The sequence below is a fragment of the Sus scrofa genome, chromosome X (genome assembly GCF_000003025.6).
Source record: "Sus scrofa isolate TJ Tabasco breed Duroc chromosome X, Sscrofa11.1, whole genome shotgun sequence".
Taxonomy (NCBI): Eukaryota; Metazoa; Chordata; class Mammalia; order Artiodactyla; family Suidae; genus Sus; species Sus scrofa.
The window spans coordinates 36,469,146-36,492,732 of record NC_010461.5 but is presented as its reverse complement, the minus strand read 5'-3'; the positions used below and the strand labels follow the sequence as shown (position 1 = coordinate 36,492,732).

General features: G+C 40.9%; 1 pseudogene; it reads right to left on the bottom strand.

Moving 5' to 3' along the window:
* The window catches only part of LOC110257672, a 40,475-nt pseudogene that overhangs the window by 2,126 nt on the left and 14,762 nt on the right, over nucleotides 1-23,587 (bottom strand).

The window sequence follows — 23,587 nt, the reverse complement described above, 5'->3', positions numbered from 1 at the left end:
ATGGATACTAGTTGGGTTTGTTACCACTGAGCCACAACAGGATGTGAAACTCCCATTTCTAGCTTTTGATTTAAAGTGAGAGACAGGAGTTCCATCGTGGCGCAGTGGTTAACAATCCGACTAGGAACCATGAGGTTGTGGGTTCGTCCTGCCTTGCTCAGTGGGTTAACGATCCGGCGTTGCGTGAGCTGTGGTGTAGGTCGCAGACGCGGCTCGGATCCCGCGTTGCTGTGGCTGTGGCGTAGGCCGGGCTACAGCTCCGATTCGACCCCTAGCCTGGGAACCTCCATATGCCACAGGAGGGTTTCAAGAAAAGGCAAGAAGACAAAAAAATAAATAAATAAATAAAGTGAGAGACATGGAGTTTCCGTTGTGGCGCAGCAGAAATGAATCCAACTAGTAACAACGAGGAGGCCGGTTTGATCCCTGGCCTCCCTCAGTGGGTTAAGGATCCGGCGTTGCTGGGAGCTCTGGTGTAGGTTGCAGACGCAGCTCAGATCCTGTGTTGCTGTGGCTGTGGTGTAGGCCGGCAGCTGTAGCTCCAATTCAGCCCCAAGCCTGGGAACTTCCATATGCTGCAGGTGCAGTCCTAAAAAGCAAAAAAACACAACAAAATAAAGTGAGAGACATGTTGGAGTTCCCATCATGGTTCAGTGGAAATGACTCTGACTAGCATCCACGAGGACGCAGGTTCGGTCCCTGGCCCTGCTCAGTGGGTTAAAGATCTGGCGCTGCCATGAGCTGTGGCTCATCCTGTGTTGCTGTGGCTGTGGCGTAGGCTGGCAGCTGCAGCTCCGATTTGTCCCCTAGCCTGGGAACCTGCATATGCCACAGACCGAATAAATAAATAAATAAGTACTTAGAGGACGTGGTAGAGTTGTTAACTGGTCTAATTGTTGCAAATTGGAATAGAGGCGCCTGAGGAGCAGGAGAGATTGGAATGGCCAGTCAGTGGAGCAGCCAGAACACAATATTTATTAAGTTTACCTTGTTAGATGGGCACAGTTGGTGGCACCCTAAAATAATTATAGTACTAATGTCAAAGATCACTGGTCATAGATGACCATAACCAATATAATAATCATGAAAGAGTTGGAAACATTGTGAGAATTACCAAAATGTGACACAGAGACACAAGATAAGCAAATGTTATTTGAAAAATGGTGCCGATTTGCACGGGGCAGAGTTGCAGCAAAACTGCAATGTGTCAAAAACATGGTATCTGCAAAATGCAACAAAGTGGAACACATTAAAATGAGGTGTGCCTGTATATAGTCAGCCGTCTGTATCCATGGGGTCCACATCCATGGATTCAACCAACTGAGCATCAAAAATATTCAGAAAAAAATTCCAGAACATTCCAAAAATCAAACTCCAAACTTGCATTTGCCTTTATAAGCAACTATTTACATTGTATTTACAATTATTTACACAGCCTTTACATTGTATTTGATATTATAAGTAATCTAGAGATGATTTAAAGTATATGGATGTGCATGGGTTATATGCAAAAAACCCCAAAAAACCCGAGGAAATCAGACTGCCATCTTATACCGCACACACAAATTAATTCCAGGTAGACTAAAGACACTAACAAACAAATGTATGCTTCTTTTTTTTTTTTTTCCTTCATGGCAGGCCAGAGTGGGAAATTTACGGGCAGGAGGTATTCACATATCTTCTCATTCATTTATACCAGAGGTGGTTTGTGTCAAAGGTAAACAGTGCTATCTGGATCACATATATCTCCAACTCTGCCACCATCTCTTTGGGTTCTATAGCCTGTGGTTAAGGCTGGGGCAGCAGGCAGGGACAGAAAGGAAAAGCCACCTCTGCTTCCAATGTCAGGGTGACCATACCTAATTCTGCTTTCCGTGCTCCAACCTCAGCAAGAGAGAATTAATTCCACAAAGCCATGACTGTACCAGCAGTAGCGAAGCAAAGCCCTGTTATCTGAAGACAACAGAACAGGATAATTCTGTTCTGTAAATTTGTGTGGGATCAGATCTGACTTTCTCTGCAGCCCAGATTCACTCAATAAATGTCAATAAATATCTCAGAGATAGTAGAAAGGGAGCAAAGTAAAAGAGCACTATGCTCCAAGTCCCTAAACAGTGCAAACTGATATTCTCAATAGATTGGGGTTGCTGCACCTGCCATGTTCTCATCTGTCACTTTTCCTTCTGTCTTTTCATTGAAGTAATTCACTTCTGAAAAAAAAAGAGAAGATGACTCATCTAGAGTCCTGGGCTCTCACGTGAGGGAGGCATCACTGACTGCTGTTCACATTAGGGAATTCTGCCTCTGAACTTGGCTCTGCTCTTCCAAGGGAGTCGGGCTGACCGCAGGTAACCACTTCCTTCCTTGGACCCAGAGGTGGGACTGCTGTGAAGTTCTTCTCCTGTAGAATTTTTCTTTTTTTTTCTTTTTTCTTTTTGGTCTTTTTAGGGCTGTACCCATGGCATATGGAAGCTCCCAGGCTAGGGGTCGAATTCAAGCTGTAGCCGCCGGCCTACACCACAGCCACAGCAACGCAGGATCCGAGCCGCATCTGCAACATACACCACAGCTCACGGCCACGCCGGATCCTTAACCTACTGAGCGAGGCCAGGGATCGAACCCTCATCCTCATGGATGCTAGTTGGGCTTTGTTAACCACTGAACCACCAGGAACTCCTCCTGTAGACTTTTTCCACTGCTGGGGCTGCTGTGCAGTCAGCTCTGGCCTACTCATCTATTCCAAATGTCTGTTGATCTTCAGCTTTACACTCACTTTCCTAGTTACCACCAGGGCTGGAAGCCTGCAGACTACATTTCCCAGACTCCCTCACGAGCAGGCTTCTGACCGCAGGAGGCAGTCATGTTAGATTCGAAGGCAGGAAGACAGGAGATGACATTCTGTTTATGGAGTAGCCACCACCTTTTTCTTAGACAACACGACCTAAGACCATATGTTCCATCAATGTTTGTTCAACCACCAGGCCAACATTCCCGACCCCGTCTGGAAGCGAGATTGTAGCAAGTCTGTACTACATTTAGTGGACTGGGAGACAGGGTGGGGAGTTAGAGGAAGGGAACGCCTGAGGCTTTTCATGTATTTCCTGCTTGCAGGAAAGTGTACTCTGTATAAGCCTCCCTTCCCTCCTTGCCACCTTTGGATGCCCTTTCCTTTTCTTTCCATTGATTTAATTCCCAAATAACATATTTATTTAATGACTGTGAAATGGTTTAGACCCCATGGATAATGGAGTGTAATGATTGATATGGGATATGGTACATTTTTTCCTGAACAGTGAATTACAGTAATAAACATTCATCAAATACTGAATAGGAAACACCGCAAAATATTTAGTTTAAAAGAGCATTCTGGTAATAGGTGCAAATAAAAAGGCAGGGTCAAATTAAAATGCAAAATAGCAACTAGACACAACACTATAAAGGATGGATCAGTGGGGGCCTTAAAGATAGCATGGGGTTTGATTCAAAATGTTTTTCCCTCATATGCATAATAAAACATGCTATTCATATTCAAGTATTCCTCAAATTGTAATGAGGAAAGCAAATCAAATTTTAAATGATGCTCTTAAAAGGCAGTTGGATAAAAAAGGCCTTTGAACCTTTTTAAGAATGTAAAGTAAAATCAACTACTATTTTGGGGTGACCTTTTAAATTTGAATGATCTTTTCCCTCCTACCTGGAAAGTCCTCTTTTTTTTTTCCCTCAACGCTCAATTTAAATCCTACACAGCTTTCAAGGAACCAGCTCAAGTGGCCCCTCCTCCAGAGACCCCTCATGGCATTTATTATCTTTACTACTTGTTTTGACACTTAATGATAATAGCTACCTTTTAGCAAGCATATATTATGTGTCAACTCATGAACTAAATCTTCTGGGGTGATTACCTCACTAAACACAACAATCCTTAAAGGAGCTACTGTCATTATCCCTTTTACGTAAAAAGAAATGGAGGAGTTCCCTGGTGCCTAGTGGTTAAGGATCCAGTGTTGTGGTGAGGGTTTGGAATTCCTGTGGCCTGGGAAATCCATGTTGTGGGGGGATCTTGGGGGAACTGATGCCGGGGGGAGGGGGGGAAGGGGCGGGGGGAATGGGGGCACTGAGATGCTTAGTAACTTGTCCAAGATAACAAAGTGAGTTGCAGAGTTAGGATTCCAACCTGGGTCTTTTTCATTCAGAGAGCCACTACACTGTCCCTGCTCCACATCCTAGAGCATTTTGAATTTGTGATTGGCTCAAGTGGCACCCCTCCCCTTGGATTATATACTGCCCAGGATAGACATTCTGGAACACTGGCCTGTGATGCTACTATGATTATATGTTGTATTTTACTTAACAGACTTTTTAAAGATAAATAGTGTGATTCATTTTTTTCTACTTAGAAATTATGAGATGGCAGTTATGTTGTAGACAATAATATCACTGTGACTTATGACAAAGAGTGTTCTGCATATGTTTTCCCCTAGGAGTTTTAGAATGTCTGGTCTTAGATTTAGGTCTTTAATCCATTTTGAGTTTATTTTTGTGTGTCGTGTTGAAAATGTTCCAATTTCATCATTTTACATGCAGCTGTCCACTTTTCCCAGCAGCACTTATGGAGGAGACTCTCCTTTCTTTATTGTATATTCTTGCCTCCTTTGTCAGAGATCAGTTGACCACAGGTGCATGGGTTTATTTCTGGGCTGTCTTGTTCCACTGATCTATATTTCTGTTTATGTGCCAGTACCATACTGTTTTGATGACAGCTTTGTAGTATAGTCTGAAGTCATGGAGTGGTATTCCTCCAGCTCTGTTCTTTTTGCTCAAGATCGTTTCAGCTTGTTGGGGTCTTTTGTGTTTCCATATAAATTTTAAAATCATTTGTTCTAGTTCTGTGAGAAATGCCATTGGTAATTTGATAGGGATTGCAATGAATCTGTAGATTGCCTTCAGTAGTATGGTCATTTTAACAATATTGACTCTTCCAATCCAAGGACATGGTATATCTTCCCATTTGTTTGTTTTGTCTTTAATTTCTTTCATCCACGTCTTGCAGTTTTCAGGGTCGAGGTCTTTTGCCTCCTTAGTTAGATTTATTCCTAGGTATTCTCTTCCTTTTGATGTGATGGTAAATGAGATTGTTTCCTTAGTTTCTCTTTCTGATCTTTCATTGTTAGTGTATAGAAATGCAATAGATTTCTGTATATTCGTTTTGTATCCTGCAACTTTACTTTCATTGATTCATTAATCAATGAATAGATTTCTGTATATTTGTTTTGTATCCTGCAACTTTACTTTCATTGATTCATTCATTTTCATTAATTCATTGATGAGGTTTAGTGGTTTTCTGGTGGTGGTGGTAGGATTTTCTATATATAGTATCATGTCATCTGCAAACAGTGTTACTTTTACTTCGTCCCTTCCAATTTGGATTCCTTTTATTTCTTTCCCCTCTCTGATTACTGTGGCCAGGACTTCCAAGTCTATGTTGAATGAAAGAGGTAAGAGTGGGCATCCTTGTCTTGTTCCTGATCTTAGAAGAAATACTTTCAGCTTTTCACAGTTCAATATGATGTTAGCTGTGGGTTTGTCATATATGGCCTTTATTATGTTGAGGTACTGTTCCCTGTATGCCTGCTTTCTGGAGAGTTTTTTTTTTTTTTATCATAAATTGATGTTGAATTTTATCAAAAGCTTTTTCTGCGTCTATTCAGTGATCATATGGTTTTTATTTTTCAATCTGTTAATGTGGTGTATCACATTGATTGATTTGTAGATATTGAAAAATCCTTGTGGAGTTCCCACTGTGATGCAGTGAGTTAAGACTCCAACTGCAGTGGCTAAGGTTGCTGCAAAGGCACAGGTTTGATCCCTGGCCTGGTGCAGTGAGTTAAAGAATCCGGCCTTTCCACAGCTGCAGTGTAGGCTGCAACTGCAGCTAAAATTTAATCTCTGAACTGGGAACTTGCATATGCCACAGGTGTGGCCATGAAAAAAAAAAAAAGATGAAGAAAAATCCTTGCATCTCCGGAATAAATTTCACTTGATCATAGTATATGATCCTTTTAATGTATTATTGGTGTCAGTTTGCTAGTATTTTGTTGAAGGTTTTTGCATCTATATTCATCAATGATATTAGCTTATAATTTTCTTTTATGTATGATATCTTTGTCTGGTTTTGGTATCAGGGTGATGGTGGCCTCATAGAATAAGTTCAGAAGTGTTCCTTCCTTTGCATTTTTTTTGGAATAGTTTCAGGATTGGCATTAACTCTTCTCTAAATGTTGGGTAGAATTCACCTGTGAAGCCAACTGGTCCTGGACTTTTGTTCGTTGGGAGTTTTTAAATTACTGATTCAATTTTATTACTGGTAACTGGTAATTTTCTATTTCTTCCTGGTTCAGTTTTGGGTGATTATATCTAAGAATTTTTCAGTTTCTCCTATGTTGTCCATTTTATTGGCTTATAGTTGTCCATAGTAGTCTCATGTGAACCTTTTTGTGGTGTCGGTTGTAACTTCTTTTTTCATTTTGGATGTTATTGATTTAGGCCCTTTCCCTTTTTTTCTTGATGAGTCTGGCTAAACTAGGATTTTATGGGATATTTATTTAACATGAAAACACACACACACACACACACACACACACACACACACACACGTTTTCCCAAAGGACAGCATCTTACTGAATAAGAAAGTGACAGAGGCTTTCATGTCAAAGTAAGGACCAAGACAAGGAGGTCCACTGTCTCCACTAATTTCAAGCATTGCATTGGGATTATTAGCCAATGCAGTTAGACAGGAAAAATCAGGTAGAGGCATAACAATGGGAAAAGAAGAGGTAAAATTTATGTTTTTTGTAGCTGATATTATTATATATCTGAAAAAATTCAAAAGAGTCAGTGAAAAAACTACCACAAACAAGAGGAAAATGTATTTAAATAGCAGGATATTAAATTAGCATGCAGAAATCAAAAGCTTTTATATATAATCAATAACCGGTTAGAGGAAATAATGGAAGAGGAGACACCATTTACAATAACAAAAGAAAATAAAGTGCCTAGGCATAAACATACGAGAAATGTGAAAAATCTTTATGAAGAAACTATAAAACACTCGTAAAATATCTGACTAGGTAGAAAGACAGAACATGTTCTTTGCTAAAAAGACATAACAGCATGAGGATGTCAATTCTTTATAAGCTAATCTATAAATTCAACACAATCTCAATATAATTTCACCAGTCTTTTTTCCTAGAGCCAGAAATACTTATTATGAAGTTCACCTGGAAGAATAAACAAGTAGAAATAGATACTCCTTAAAAAATAAAAGCAATAAGGAAAGCCAGTTCTAACAAATATGAAAACATATTACAAAGATATTATAATTAAAATGGCATGCTATCAGCACATGAATGGGAAAATGGAACAGAATATGAAAAAGTCAGAAATAGATTCATATGCACTTAGATATTTAGTATATTATAAAGGTTTATCTCAATTGTGGGAAAAGAAACCCTTTTTTTTTTTTTTTTTTTGTCTTTTTGTCTTTTTTTGTTGTTGTTGTTGTTGCTATTTCTTGGGCTGCTCCCGCGGCATATGGAGGTTCCCAGGCTAGGGGTCTAATCGGAGCTATAGCTGCCATCCTGCACCACAGCCACAGCAATGCCAGATCTGAGCTGTGTCTGTGACCTACACCCCAGCTCAGGCAACGCCGGATCGTTAACCCACTGAGCAAGGGCAGGGACCGAACCTGCAACCTCATGGTTCCTAGTCGGATTCGTTAACCACTGCGCCACGATGGGAACTCCGAAACCCTTTCTAATAAATGGCTTTGGGCAACTGAATAACCATGTGAGAAAAGGTAAAATTTGACTTCTTCTTTACAGTAGATAAGTCCAGATAGATCAAAATTTCAATGTGAAAAATGAAACTATACAAGCAATAAGAGAAAATATTGGTGAATTCCCTTATAGCCCAGGAGTGGGAAGACTTTCCTGTGACTCAAATTTTAGGAGCAATAAGGAAAGATAGATACATTTGATTAAATAAAAGTAAAAATGTTTTGCATGGCAGAAAAAAAACCTCAAGAAAGTGAAAATACAAATGACAAATTGGGAAAAAATGTGCATCCTACATCATAATCAAGGGGTTAACATCTTTAATATACGAGCTTAAAATTGAAAAGAAAAAAACAAAACCCGATAAAAAGTTGGTGATATACATGCACAGATAACTCAAGGAAAGAGAAATGAAAATGGCCCTTAACCATACAAAAAGATGTTCAACTTCACTCAGTCAATTAAAACTGTAGAGAGATGCATTTCTCACCTACAAGATTGGCGAAAATTCCAAAGTTTGACAGCATATGCTGTTGGCCGCTTAATTTCTCTGAGAAATGGTCCATGTTGAGGGCACAGCATTGGTTTCTTCTGCTGGAAGGCTGTACATTCAGCAGTGGCAGTAGTTAAACTGAGTATAGTGAAAGTCCATGTTGTTGGACCCATGTAGAGTCTCCAACACTGCCGCATGACCACTCTGTTCAGCGGCACTAGAGTGGCCAAGAAAGAGGCTGGTGACAACCACAGGACCATTCATCCCATGCACATCGTGGATGCTCTGTGGTGGGCATTAATGTAGACCCAAAAATCCATACTCTGTGTCCCTCTCATACTTTCACCCAGATGCCCCTTGCCCGAACCAGTGTGTGTATCTCTAGCAACATTTTTCTTTCTTTCTTTTTTTTTTTTTTCCATTTCTTGGGCCACTCCCGCGGCATATGGAGGTTCCCAGGCTAGGGGTCGAATCAGAGCTGTAGCTGCCAGCCTACGCCAGGGCCACAGCAACGCGGGATCTGAGCCGAGTCTGCAACCTACACAACAGCTGATGGCAAGCCAGATCCTTAACCCCCTGAGCAAGGGCAAGGATCAAACCTGCATCCTCATGGTTCCTAGTCGGAACCACTGCCCTACGACGGAACTCCAGTACTTGAAGGTGCTCAAGTACTGGAAGTCATTGAAAGAATCAACACTGGATTGAAGGATTGAACCCGCAACCTCATGGTTCTTAGTCGGATTTGTTTCCGTCCGCTGTGCCACAATGGGAACCCCTTTAGTGACATTTTTCTTACCTGATGTTTACAATTTTCTCAGTCAAGGTTCTTGGTTAAAGATAATAGTTTCATTCTAGCTCGTTTAAACAGAAAGGGATTGGATAAGACTCAGTCAGAAATAACACAGCCAGCATAACATAGCCAGTAACAATATACAAACACCCCATGGAAAAACTATGCTTGAAACACCACCAACACTGGAATTGGTGTTAAGTGAGCCAACATACGTATCTGCCCAACCAACTATTTCTTTTTCAGCCCATTTAAAGAGCATAATTAACTCTATAAATCTCACTGACTTTTCTAAATTCAAGTATCATAAGTATCAACTACTCATATAAAAATCTTAATACTTTCAATATGATATCCAGTGTCTTTAACATGATATCCTGGCATTTATTATGCATTTAATGAATACTTGGAAAGACTGAATATATACCCTTCAAGAAAAATATGTTTTTTTCCTGAAAACCTGCCTAGGAATTACTCCATCAAAACAGGTGATGGTTGAAACAGGTGGGACCAGTTCTTATGAGCTGCCCAGACTCCATACCGAACCTCATGAGAGAGAACAGCGCCATTTGTGAAGTGACCTTGAATTTATTCTTATTCCTTGTTAATAAAGGAATTGTTCACAAGTTTCATTTTTTTTTTCTGCATACTTCCTGACTGATCCCGGCATCCCAGGGTAAGGGAGCAAGACTGGTCTAGACAGAAGTTGTGAGTTCTGGCCTTTAAAGATGTAGCTACTGTTGTAGGCAATGAAGTGTCTTTGTGGTTGCCTTCATTTAGATGCCTCCAAAAGTGGGCCCTGAGCAAAGATTTGGAAACAAGTCACTTATTTGGGAGGTGACCCCAGGAAGCACAGTGAGAGAGAGGGGAAGTGAGATAAAGAGAGGAGGGAAGCCGATGGAGGGTGTGGCACGAGCTGGGGCTCAATCCAGCTGGAGCCCGGCTGACACTGACTACAACCTGCCACAGCACCACTCTGCTGAGGGGCAAGGAAGCTGGAGTGTGTCTCTCTTCTCATCCCTCATTGGCTGAAGGAGGATTGCCCTGAGATCGTTAATTCCTAGGTATTTTCAACCTGCTTTCTCGGCCAGAAAACACAGAGATGCAGGAAGCCATCAGTGTGCATGGGGAGTGTCCATAGGGACCTCCGGAGTGGAAATCGGTGTTAAGTGTGGGGCCTGATAGCATTGGCCCCAGTAGCCAAGCCGAAAAGGTTAAGTAACTAGATGGAGGGAGGTGGGGAAACTAAGAAGAATACATTGGAAAAGTAGCTCTTCCTGTTTGAGCTGGGCTCTGCCACAGCGTACTCAGGAATTTTCTTTCTTTTTCTGGCTTCCGTCCTTGTGGCCAAAGGAAGCAGTTGTCAAGAGGCAGAGGGCGCGAAATCTCCCCCCCCCCCCCCCGGTGATCACCTCTTTCAGCAGAGGCAGAGGAAGGATAGTCCAAGGCAGGTTTTACTCTGAACAGGATGTTGAAGGCAAACTTCTAGAAAGGGCTTTTAACTTCACTTTGGGGGGTTGGAGTGAGTTATTAAAAGTAAAGCTTGACACTGGTGAGAAAGTTGCCATATGCAACCTAGATGTTTAATGCTCCCAACGTCTTACTTTATGTACAAAAAAATCTGGAAGCACAGACTTCCCTTCGTGGCTCAGCGGTTAATGAACCCGACTAGGATCCATGAGGATGCGGGTTCGATCCCTGGCCTCGCTCAGTGGGTTGAGGATCCGGTGTTGCCATGAGCTGTGGTGTAGGTCGCAGATGTGGCTTGGATCCTGTGTTGCTGTGGCTGTGGTGTAGGCCGGCAGCTGCTGCTTTGACCCCTAGCCTGGGAACCTCCATATGCTGCAGGTGCAGCTGTAGAAAGCAAAAGAAAAGTGACCTGCCATTTGCATTAACATGGATGGACTTGAGGGACCTTATGCCATTATGCTGGGTGAAATAAGGCAGACGCAGGAAGACAAATGCTGCACGATCTCCTTTATACGAGGAATCTAAAACAGTCAAACTCGTAGAAGCAGAAAGTAGACTGGTGATTGCCAGGCGCTCTGTGGAGGGGGGACAAATGTTCAGAATAAATAAGTCCTCATGATCTAATGTACAGTAATGTGAATTCGAGTCAACAATACTGTATTGTACACTTGACGTTTGCTAAGAGGGTAGACACACACACACACATGCACATAACACACAGAAAAAAAGATAACTATGGGAGGTGATAGACGTTAACTTGATTATGATTATTTTACGATGTATATGCATATCGAAACATCAAATCATACACCTAAATATACACAATTTTTGTCAATTCCACCTCACTAAAAATGAGGGGAAGGAGGTGTTCTTGAGTAAGAGGAATAGAACACCCTTTGGGAATTTAAGAAATTATTTTATTAAAAAATTACCTTGCTTTTGAAGTTGTTTCTTGAATGTTGAACTGACATTTTTGGAAAAGAACACTCTGTTAAGACTGGGACATGGTACAGCTCAGCTTTATGTGGGTTATATATACAACCTTTTTTTTTTTTTCCAAGGCCGCACTCACGGCATATGGAAATTCCTGGGCCAGGGATCAAATCCAAGCCACGGCTGCCACCTACGCTGCAGCTGCGTCAACACTGGATCCTTAACCCACTACGCCGGGCCAAGCATCTATCTTGTGCCTCAGCAGCACCCTGGGCAACTGCAGAAACAATGCCAGATCATTAACCCATGCACCACAGTGGGAACTCCAACCGTTACTTATCTGGAAATAATTTATGAAAGCTCCTACTTTGCTCGGTTCTAGGGCGAGTGGGAAGTAGTGCAGAGCTGTTAACAGCTTGTGTCACGCAGAAACCCTAAGAATTAAAGCAATCCCCTTGTACACCTATGCTTTATGTCAAGACTCATTTCGATGATAAATTCAACTACCAGAAATCCAGTGATTTTCTCTAATTAAAGCACTTTGTGGTTCCTTATTCTTTATTAGTCTCTTCTCCCCCTCTTCTTGAATAAAATCTGAAAATAGCTGTAAGTGTAAATGAGGTTGAGAACTTAGGCAGAAAATTTTACTATAAATATAAATTGGGTGCTCAAAATCTATGTTAAACGAGGCGAACCGCTTTCTAGATGATATGTGGAAAATATATATCACCGCGCTGCTGAGAGCATGTTCCGTACAGTTTTTTGGGATTTCTCTGAGGGTCAGTTTTGACATTACTAGGTGTCATGCAATTAGATTATCTTACACAAATAAAAAGCATTATTGGAATTATTACCTTCCTTCGAAAATATTCTTTTTTTCTATATTCCTGTCTCATTTATCCTTACACAGTCCATCTGAAAAGACCATTTTCAGTGATATTCTTTTTTCTTTTATAATCATCTTATCTTATATTTTAAATGTTTTATTTTATTTTATTTTTTCCTCCCCCCCCCTTTTTTTTTCCTTTTTTGGGGGGAGCCACATCTGCAGTACATGGAAGCTCCCAGGCTAGGAGTCCAATCAGAGCCGCAGCTGCCAGCCTACACCACAGCCACAGCAATACAGGATCCAAGCCACATCTGCAACCTACATCACAGCTCATGGCAACACCAGATCCCCAACCCACTGAGCGAGGCCAGGGATCTGAACCTGTGTCCCCATGGATGCTAGTCAGGTTGGTCAACCACTGAGCCATGATGGGAACTCCCTTAAAATTTTTATTATAGTTTGTTTGGTTTTTTTTTTTTTCTATTTTAAGGCCGCACCCATGGCATACGGTGGTTCCCAGGCTAGGGGTCCAATCGGGGTCTTAGCTGCTGGCCTACACCACAGCTCACGGCGATGCCAGATCCTTAACCCCTGAGTGAGGCCAGGGATCAAACCCGAATCCTCATGGATCTTAGTAGGATTCGTTAAATGCTGAACCACGAAGGTAACTCCTATTAGAGTATAGTTGACTTACAATGTTGTTACAACCATTTAAAAAATTGAAGTATAGTTAATTCATGATGTTGTGTTAATTTCAGGTATACAGCAAAGTGATTTGATTTTATATATTGTTTTTCAGATTCTTTTCCATTATGGTTTATTATAAGATATTAAATATAGTTTCCTGTGCTATATAGTAGGTCCTTTTTGTTTCTCTGTTTTATATAGAGTAGTGTGTATATTGTTAATTCCAAACTCCTAGTTTAGCTCTCCCCCGACCCCCTGCTATCCCCTTTGGTAACCATAAGTTTGTTTTCTATGTTTGTGAGTCTATTTCTGTTTTGTAAATAAGTTCGTTTGTATCACTTTTTTAGATTCCACATATAATTGATATCATATGATATTTGTCTTTCTCTGACTTAATACACTTTAGTATGATAATCTTTCGGTCCATCCATATTGCTGAGAATGGCATTATTTCATTCTTTTTATGGCTAAATAATATTCTGTTGTGTATATATACCACATCTTCTTAATCCATTCATCTATCAATACACATTTAGGTGGCTCCCACGTATTGGCTATTAGAAATAATGCTGCTATGAACATAGGGGTGCATGTATCTTTATGGATTTTTTTTTTTGTATTTTTAGGGCCACCCTCAAGGCATATGGAGGTTCCCAGGCTAGGGGTCCAATTGAAGCTGCAGCCACCGGCCTAGGCCAGAGCCACATCAACTTGGGATCTGAGCCGCGTCTGCAAACTACACCACAGCTCACGGCAACGCCAGATCCTTAACCTGCTGAGCGAGGCCAGGGATTGAACCCGCAACCTCATGGATGCTAGTTGGGTTCGCCAACTGCTGAGCCACGATGGGAACTCAGTATGTATCTTTCTGAATTAGAGTTTTCTCTGGATATATGCCCAGGAGTAGGATTGCTGGATCATAGGGTAGTTCTATATTTAGTTTTCTGAGGGACCTCCATACTGTTTTTCCGTAGCCCTTGCACAATTTACATTCCCAGCAACAGTGTAGGAGGGTTCCCTTTTCCCACACCCTCTCCAGTATTTGTTATTTGTAGACTTTTTAATGATGACCATTCTGACCGGTGTGAGTCAATGGTATTTCTTTTCTGTTTAAAATATCTGCGGCCAATACTACAATAGGAATAAGCACACCTTGATGCCCAGATCTTCATTTGTAGAAATCATATCCCATTAAAAAGAAACAGGATTCTTTGGAGAAGTGGATGACTCTAGGCTGGAGTGGGTGAGTGATAAAGGTGCCTTGGAATGTCTTGTGCCAGGAAAAATGAAAGGAGACCTCAAAATCTAACGGGGTCATGTAAAAAAAAAAAAAAAGACAGAAACTGTCTTGAAAGGGCTCTCGCTTGATAAATATGGGCCATGTTATGTGTCAAAATGAATCATGACTAAATAGGTTAAAACACATTGAATTGAAAAAGAATCCAAGCCCGTTTATTAAGGGTAAATGGGGGGGGTAGTTGTTTGCAGAACACCAGCTGATACATGTAGGATTGTTAGAATTAGAAAACCAACATTTTGCAATCATGGTTGTAGTAACTGACGCAGGCAAGCGTCGTCAAGAGAGGTGAAATCATAGACTGGACCATTGTTGGGGAAGAATATGGCCACACAGTCTCAAAGTACCATTAGTTAAAATTACTAATTACAGAACAGAAAAAAAGGATATTTTTGTAAATGGTCTGGTGGAGAGCGCCTGAGCCAAATAAACAAACTTAATGTCACCAAAATGGGAAAAATTGACAACGTGCATTCTGTTATGTGATGCCTGGAGGAACACAGTATGCATGAAGAATTCCTGTTCGGAAAAAAAAGATTCTAATCATAAAGAAGTAATCAGATAAATCAAATTCAAACACAAAGTAGCTGGTCTGGACTCTTCAAAAATGTCAATGTCATGAAAGATAAGAGAAGTTGAAGAATTATCTTTAAAAGAAAGTAAAGAGACATGGTAACTAAATGCAATGTGTGCTCTTTAATGGGACCTTGGACGTTAAGAAACTCAGGATAGGAGTGCCCGTCGTGGCGCAGCGGGAAACGAATCCGACAGGAACCATGAGGTTGTGGGTTCCATCTCTGGCCTCGCTCTGTGGGTTCAGGATCCAGCGTTGCCTGAGCTGGGTGTAGGTCACAGACACAGCTCAGATCTGGCATTGCTGTGGCTGTGGTGCAGGATGGCAGCTATAGCTCCGATTAGACCCCTAGCCTGGGAACCTCCATATGCCGTGGGTGCGGCCCTGAAAAGCAAAAAAATAAACAAAGAAAGAAACTCTGTATAAAGGACATTATTGTTATTGGGACAACCGAAGAAATATGAATATGGAATACTTATTAGATAACACCATCGTATCAATGTTAGATTTCCTGAGTGTGATGAATGTGTTATGTAGACGAATGTCATATTTCTTAAGAAAAATATGCTGGAAGTATGTATGAGTGAAATGTCAAGATATCAGAAACTTAAGTTTAAATCTCCTGGCTCATTCACAAAAAAAGAGTGTGTGTGTCTGTGTGTGTGCACATTTACACAGAAATACACTTACAGAGAGAGAGAATGAATTTGCCAAAATGTTAACAACCGGTGAATATAAATAGAGGGTAGGTAGGTATTCACTGTACTATTTTTGCAACTTTTCTGTAGGATTAAAAGTTTTCAAAATAAAAAAGCTGGAAAAGGAAAATAACATGTACAAAATAAAATTAAAGAACATGCTGAGGAGTTCCTGTCATGGCTCGGTGGTTAACAAACCTGACTAGCATTCATGAGGACACTGGTTCGATCCCTGGCCTTGCTCAGTGGGTTGAGGATCAGGTGTTGCCCTGAGCTGTGGTGTAGGTTGAAGATGCAGCTCGGATCCCGCGTTGCTGGGGCTATGGTGTAGGCCAGCGGCTACAGCTCCGATTGGACCCCTAGCCTGGGAACCTCCATGTGCCGTGGGTGCGGCCCTAAAAAGACAAAAGACAAAAGACAAAAAAAAAAAAAAAATGCTGAGCCCAAGATAAAATGCAAGAAAGAAAGTTTTGATGGGCAAAGTTAGGACATAAAGTCTAAATCTATGATTTCTCATGGTTCTATTCTGCTGCCTCTGAATATTCTATCATAAGCCACATGGTCTTCGAATTAGGAAGCAAGTGCACTGCCATAATGTTAGGATCGCTAAAGTCTTGACCTTATGTCACAAGAAAAAATTGTATGAGACGTTCGCCCTGTAGCTTAACTGTCCTCTTTCCTATCGACGTGGTTTCCGGGTCCTTCTTGTTTGAAGGGCTGACAGACTTTTCTTTTCCATGGCTGTAGGTTTGTCATGGAGATAACACAGGTCACATAGTCTGGAAGGAGACCTAGGTGCCAGCAATTTCAGGCACTTTTATTTTATTTTTGTCTTTTTAGGGCAGCACCCGCGGCATATGGAGATTCCCAGGCTAGAGGTCAAATCAGAGCTGTAGCCACCAGCCTACACCACAGCCACAGCAATGCCAGATCGGAGTGGCATCTTCAACCTACACCACAGCTCATGGCAACGCCAGATCCTTAACCCACTGAGCGAGGCCAGGGATCAAACCCACAACCTCATGGTTCCTAGTCGGATTCGTTTCTGCTATGCCACGATGGGAACTCCCAATTGCAGGCATTTTAAGATGCATTTCTGAAAGTCTGAGAAGATGTATCTGGTTTGCAAGCCTTCCTAATATTTATGTGAACCTTTTCTGGGCATATTCTGAACCTGATTTCTCTCTCGTTCCTCATGGTTTTCCCCTGTCCTGGTGACCTGGCAGAATGCCACTGTTGATTCTTTATGTGTCTTGCCCGTGAGCATGCATGTGTGCGTATTCCCTCTTCCTTCCTTTGCTTATTATTTATTAATCCATGATAATTACTTATTTATGTAGTCACTTTATTTTAAATGATAATTTTACAAATGTTTCAGCAGATGAGCCTTTGTACTCCAGAGGACAGGAGAGATGAACAAGAGACATAAATGCACCACAGAGAGCTGAATTAGGACATAAACATAGACCCAGGATTTCTTCTTCTACCTCTATCATCACCTGCCTTTTTTCATTTCAGAGTTTGTCCTGATCTTCTGTTTTCAATGACCCTTCACTATTTGAAGTATCCTTGTGATGGTTTGCAGCTCTCCTATCTTGAAAGTGAAGCAGAGTTTGTTTGCTGTTTTCAAGCAGGAACCACAATGGCTATAGAACATGGCTATCCTGACCAAATTGGAGACTGGAGTCTGAGAGTTAGGGATCCAAACTAAGCCAGGCCCCTGATTGGTCAATCTATTTTTATTGAGCACCTACTATTTGCCAGGCACAATGTTTGGAAGTGAAGAGAAAGACTGACCAAGACACAACCCTAACGTGGTGGTCCGAGGTATTCCACATCAGGTTCCCACTGGTCTCATCAGAAGACGGGTCCTGGGGAGAGGATGGTGCTCACCATGTGGACGTGAGCATGTCACTGAGAAATTGTGTTCATCTGCTAGTAACAGACATGCAAGGAAGATGGCTGAAATAAATCGGGAGTTTATTTTTCTCTTTCGCAGGCAGAGGTAGGCAATTTGGTGTGAGCTGATAAGCCCATGAGGTCATCCAAGTCCCAGGTTTCTCCTATCTTGCTGCTTGGCCCTTCTCAGCATGCAGCTTCCACCTTAAATTGTGCCTCATGGTTGCAAGAGGACCACTGCCACTCCAGCCATTGTGTCTGCATTCCAGGCTGGAGGAAAGAGGAAAAGAGAAGAGAAAAGGGGCAGAAGAGCACTTTCCAGGTGAATCAAGTCCCTCTCTAAAAAGCTTTTCCAGAATCCCCACATGAAATTTCTGCTTCCATCTTATTAGCCAGAACTTAGTCACTTGCCACCCATGGCTGTAAGGGAAGATCTAAAGCAAGAAAAAAAAAAAAAAATCAGAGTTCTCTGAGTACTTACTCATTTAAAAGTACAAGCCCAGGTACTTACTGTGGGCTTGTCTTTTCAGTTGGGCCCTACTACTTAAAATTTTTTAATTCTTTTTTATTAAAGTATAGTTGATTTACAGTGTTTTGTCAATTTCTGCTGTACAGCAAAGTGACCCAGTCATTCATATATATATATATATATATTCTTCTTCTCATATTATCTTCCATCATGTTCTATGACAAGTGATTGGCTATAGTTCCCTGTGCTGTACAACAGGACCTCTTTGCTTATCCATTCTAAATGTAATAGTTTGCATCTACTAACCCCAAACTCCCCGTCCATCCCACTCCCTCCCCTTCCCCCTTGGCAACTACAAGTCTGTTCTCCATGTCTGTGAGCCTGTTTCTGTCTGTCCTACTACATTTTAAGTTAACCTTGCTGGTTCCTTTTCATCACTCAATTATCTAAAACAGTCATCATTCACTTAAAATACAGTGGAGAAAGGATAGTCTTTTCAACAAATTGCACTGAAACAACTGGCTTTCCCTATACAAAATAAAAATGTATTTTTGAATCCATATCTCACAACAAAAACAGATGCAAAAGATCGATGACCTAAATGTAAAAAGTATATAACTTCTAGAAGAGAGCATAAGATGGGTTCCTGTCATGGCACAGTAGAAACCAATCCAACTAGGAACCATGAGGCTGTGGGTTTGATCCCTGGCCTCATTCAGTAGTTAAGGATCCTGAGTTGCCATGAGCTGTGGTGCAGGTCGCAGATGCGGCTCAGATCCAGTGTTGCTGTGGCTGTGGTGCAGGCCGGTAGCTACAGCTCTGATTCAACCCCTAGCCTGGGAACTTCCATATGCCGTGGGTACGGCCCTAAAAAGAAAGAAAAAAGAAAAAAAAAAAAAAAGGACAGCTGTGGTCTTGAGTTACACAAAAATTTCCTTGAAACAGCACCAAAAGTTTGACCCACAAAAAAATGATAAATTGGATTTCATTAAAATGTAAAACTTTTCATCTTCAAAAGATACTGTTAAGAGAATGACAAGATAAGCAACATATTGGGGGAAGATATTTGTAAATCATATGTGCAATGAAGGGCTTGTATTGAGAATATATAAAGAACTCTCAAAACTCAAAAATAAGGAAACAAACAACCCAATAAATAAAAATGAGCAAAATATTTATGCAGATACATCATCAAATAAGATACATGGATAGCAAATAAGCACATGAAAAAAATGTTCAAAATCACTAGCTATTTGGGAGATGGAAATTAAAACCACAATGAAATACTATCTCATGCCTTTAAAAATGGCTAAAGTTAAGACTGACTGTGCCAAAAGTTGATATGAATGTGAAAGAATTGTAGTTTGTATGCCCAGCTGATTGGAACATAAAATGTACAACCCCTATTGGAAGTTGCTCAAGAGGTTGTAATACACCAACCACACGATCCAGCTATTTATCCTCTAGGTATTTATCTTCTAGGTAGTTACCTAGGAGAAATGAAAGCATATGTGGATGCAAGGACTTGTGCATGAATTTGCACAGCAGCTTTATTTCATAGCCAAGAAGTGAAACGACCACTCAAATATCCATCAACAGGTGAATGAATGAATGGTATATCCATACAATAGATTACTACTCACCATTAAAAAGGAATAAACTATTGATACACACAACCGCATAGATGAATCGTGAAAATAATTATTCTAAGAGAAATAACCCAGACCAAAAAAGTACGTAGTAGTATAATTTCACTTATATATAATTCTAGAAAATGTAAACTAATCTATAGTGTCAGAAAACAGATCAGTGGTTGCCTGTTGGTTGGTGGTGACTTGTGAAGAGCGAGTGGCCGGGGGAGGATGAAGAAACTTTATGGGATGGTGGACATATTCATTATCCTATTATGGTGCTATTTTAATGAATGTATATCTCAAAAGTTACCAAATTGTATACTTTAAATATATGCAGTTTCTCGAATATCAATTATGTCTCGATAAAGGTGTTAGAAAAAGGATTTTTCAATGACTGCTCAATATTCATTGCATGGTTGTACTTAGCCATGTTCTCTTGGATTACTGAGAAACTTTTAGTATTATCTCTGTTCATAAATCTTTGGATGTATTTTTAAGTTATTTTCTTAAGATAAATTCCTCAAAGTTGAAATACTGAGTAAAAGATCCATAGGGTTAGGACTTCCTGTTGTGGCTCAGTGGTAACGAACCCAACTAGTGTCCATGAGGATGCTGGTTCAATCCCTGGCCTCGCTCAGTGGGTTAAGATCCGGTGTTGCCGTGAGCTGTGGTGTAGGTCGCACGCGTGGCTCGGATCCTGTGTTGCTGTGGCTGTGGTGTAGGCTGGCAGCTGTAGCTCTGTTGGACCCCTGGCCTGGGAACCTCCATATGCCGCAGGACAGCCCTAAAAAAAAAAAAAAAAAAATCCTAGGGTTAAAAAAAAACACTCTCAATATGCACTGACAAACATTGACAAACTGCTTTCCATAAGTTTATGTCAAGTTACACTCTTACTAGTCCTCCGTGAATGATAGGCTTGGGGCATTTTAAAGAAATTTATGTTCAAACTCCTAGAACACTTCATAAATTCAAAATAGCTTTCTGAGCAACCCTTACTATTGCCCTGCTCTAAAATTGTCTGAAACGACTTACTTTTTGCTCAATTATCCTCAATTTTTGCTTGTTGCTATGCTCTGTCATTGCTGGATTTCACAAACATCCTTAATTCTTCAAAAAAAAAAACATCTTATAAAAGCTTTATTGACATGGTATTCACATACCTTACAGTTCATTTAAAGAATACAGTTCACGGATCCTGCATTGCTGTGGCTGTGGTGTAGGCTGGCGGCTACAGCTCCAATTAGACCCCTAGCCTGGGAACCTCCATATGTCATGGGAGCGGCCCTAGAAAAGACAAAAAAAAAAAAAAAAAGAATACAGTTCAATATTTTCAGTCATATTAACTAAGTTCTGCAACTATCATCACAATCACTTTGGGCACTTTATCCCGTCAAAAAGAAACCCTGTACTTATTAACAGTCTCTCCTCGTTTCCTTCCAAACCCACCAGACCTGGGGAGCCACTAATTTCCTTTCTGTCTCTATGGGTTTGCCTATTCTGGACATTTCCTATAAATGGATTGAGTACGGCATGTGGTCTCCCGTGACTGGCTTATTTCACTTAGTTTAATATTCTCATGGTTCATTCATATCATAGCGTGTATCAGTACTTCACTGCTTTTTAAACTGCCAGATAACATTGCATTGTGTGATATATCACATTTGGCAACTCAACAAAGGATAGACTACTTAAAAAAAGGTATTAAAACAACTGAACATCTGCATGCAAGAAAAGTGAACCTGGATCTAACATCTTATCCCAAAATTAATTCAAAATGGATTCCATGTCTAAATGTAAAACATAAAATGGTAAACTTTTTAGAATGAAAAGTAGGAGAAAATTGGCATTGTCAATGGTTAGACAAACATTCCTTAGACGTAGCAAAACTATGATCCATTTTTTAAAAAAGGACTTGTATACAGTGTGTATAAAGAACTCTCAAAATTACACGTTAAGAAAACAGCCCATTTTTTTTTTTTTTGCTTTTTTTTGCTTTTTTTGCTTTTTCAGGGCCCCAGGTGTGGCATATGGAAGTTCCCAGGCTAGGGGTCCAATCAGAGCTGTAACTGCCGGCCTACACCACAGCCACAGCCATGCCAGATTCAAGCCACATCTGACCTACACCACAGCTCAAGGCAACACCAGATCCTTAACCCACTGAGCGAGGCCAGGGATGGAATCTGCATCCTCACAGATACTAGTCAGGTTCGTAACCTGCTGAGCCACAATGGGAACTCCATGAATTCTTGATACAGGCAACGATTTGACTGGATCTTGAAAGTATTATGCTGAGTGAAAAAAGGCAATCTCAAAGTATCACATACTGTATGATTCCATTTATATGGCACTCTCAACGTGACAAATGTAGAGAGATGGAAAACAAGTTACTGGCTGCCAGGGGTTATGGATGGTTGAAGGGAGGTGCATGGCTGACTCTAAAAGGGTAGCACGAGGGAGATCTTCATCAGAGTATCTCTAACAAATGACAATAGAGCATAGAACTATGGACACACATCATACCCATGTCAATTCCTGGGTTTGAGATGACGCTATAGTTACATGAGATGTAACCATTGGGAGAAACTGGGTGAAGGGTACATGAGACTCTCCATACTATCTTTGCAATACCCTATGAATGTAGTTATTTCATAATAAAAATGTTTTTTAAAGGCAAAATACTTGAACAAACACTTCACCAAAGAGGATATATGGATGGCCAATGACTTAAAAAGATATTTAAGGAGTTCCCATTGTGGCGCAGTGGAAACGAATCCGACTAGCATCCATGAGGATGCGGGTTCAATCCCTGGCCTTGCTCAGTGGGTTGAGGATCCAGCGTTGCCGTGAGCTGTGGTGTAGGTTGCAGATGTGGCTTGGATCCCGAGTTGCTGTGGCTGTGGTGTAGGCCGGCAGCTATAGCTCTGATTCAACTCCTAGCCTGGGAACCTCCATATGCTGCAGATGCAGCCCTCAAAAGACAAAAGACCAAAAAAAAAAAAAAAAAAAATTAACATCACTAGCCATTAGGAAAATGCCAATGAAAACCACAAGAGAATACTACTGTATACCTCTTAGAATGGCTACAGTCAAAAATACCAACAATGCCAAGTGCTAGCAAGGATGCCCAGCAACTAGAACTCTCATACTTTGCTCACTGGAATGCAAACTGGTACAGCCACTGTGAAAAGTGGCAGTTTATAAAGGTAAACATATGCTTACCATAGGACCCAGCAGTCCCACTCCTAGGCATCTCTCTAGAGAAATGAAAACTTAGAGTCGCCCCAAAACCTATACATGAATGTTCATAACAGATCTATTCATAAATGCCCCAAACTGGAAAAAACCCAAATGTCCCTCAGCAGGTGAGTGAACAAACACACGGTGGTATTGCCGCACAGTAGAATGCTACTCAGCAATAAGAAGGAAAGAACTATTGACAAATGCAACCAAATGAACGAGTCTCAAAGGTCTTGGGCTCTAAAGCCTCCAAAGGTTACGTACTGTATGATTCCATTTGTATGATATTTTTCAAAGACAAAAACGGCAGTGACAAAAAACAGATCAGTGGTTCCTAAGGGCTCGGGGCAGGGCCAGGGCATGAATGTAAAGTGTTTTCTGCAGAGGAACAGAGAGTAAGTATTTTCTGCTTTGTGAGCCACATATGGCCTCTGTTGCCTATTCTTTATTTTTGTTTGTTACTTTTGTTCATTTTTCAATGCCTTAAAAACATTCAAAACAAAACAGAACAAAACAAAAAAACGTTCTTAGCTTCTGGCCCGAAGAAACAGGCCAGAGGCCAGATTTGACTCAGATGTCATTTACCAGCCCCTGGCACAACAAGATAGCAGGAGGGAGTCCAGGGTGGGGTGTGTGAGGTAATTGTTTTGTATCCTAACTGCTGGTGGTAGTTACGCAGATCTACAGATGTGTTAGAATTCCTAAAAGTGTATGCATGCAAAAATGTCAGTAATATTGTATGTTA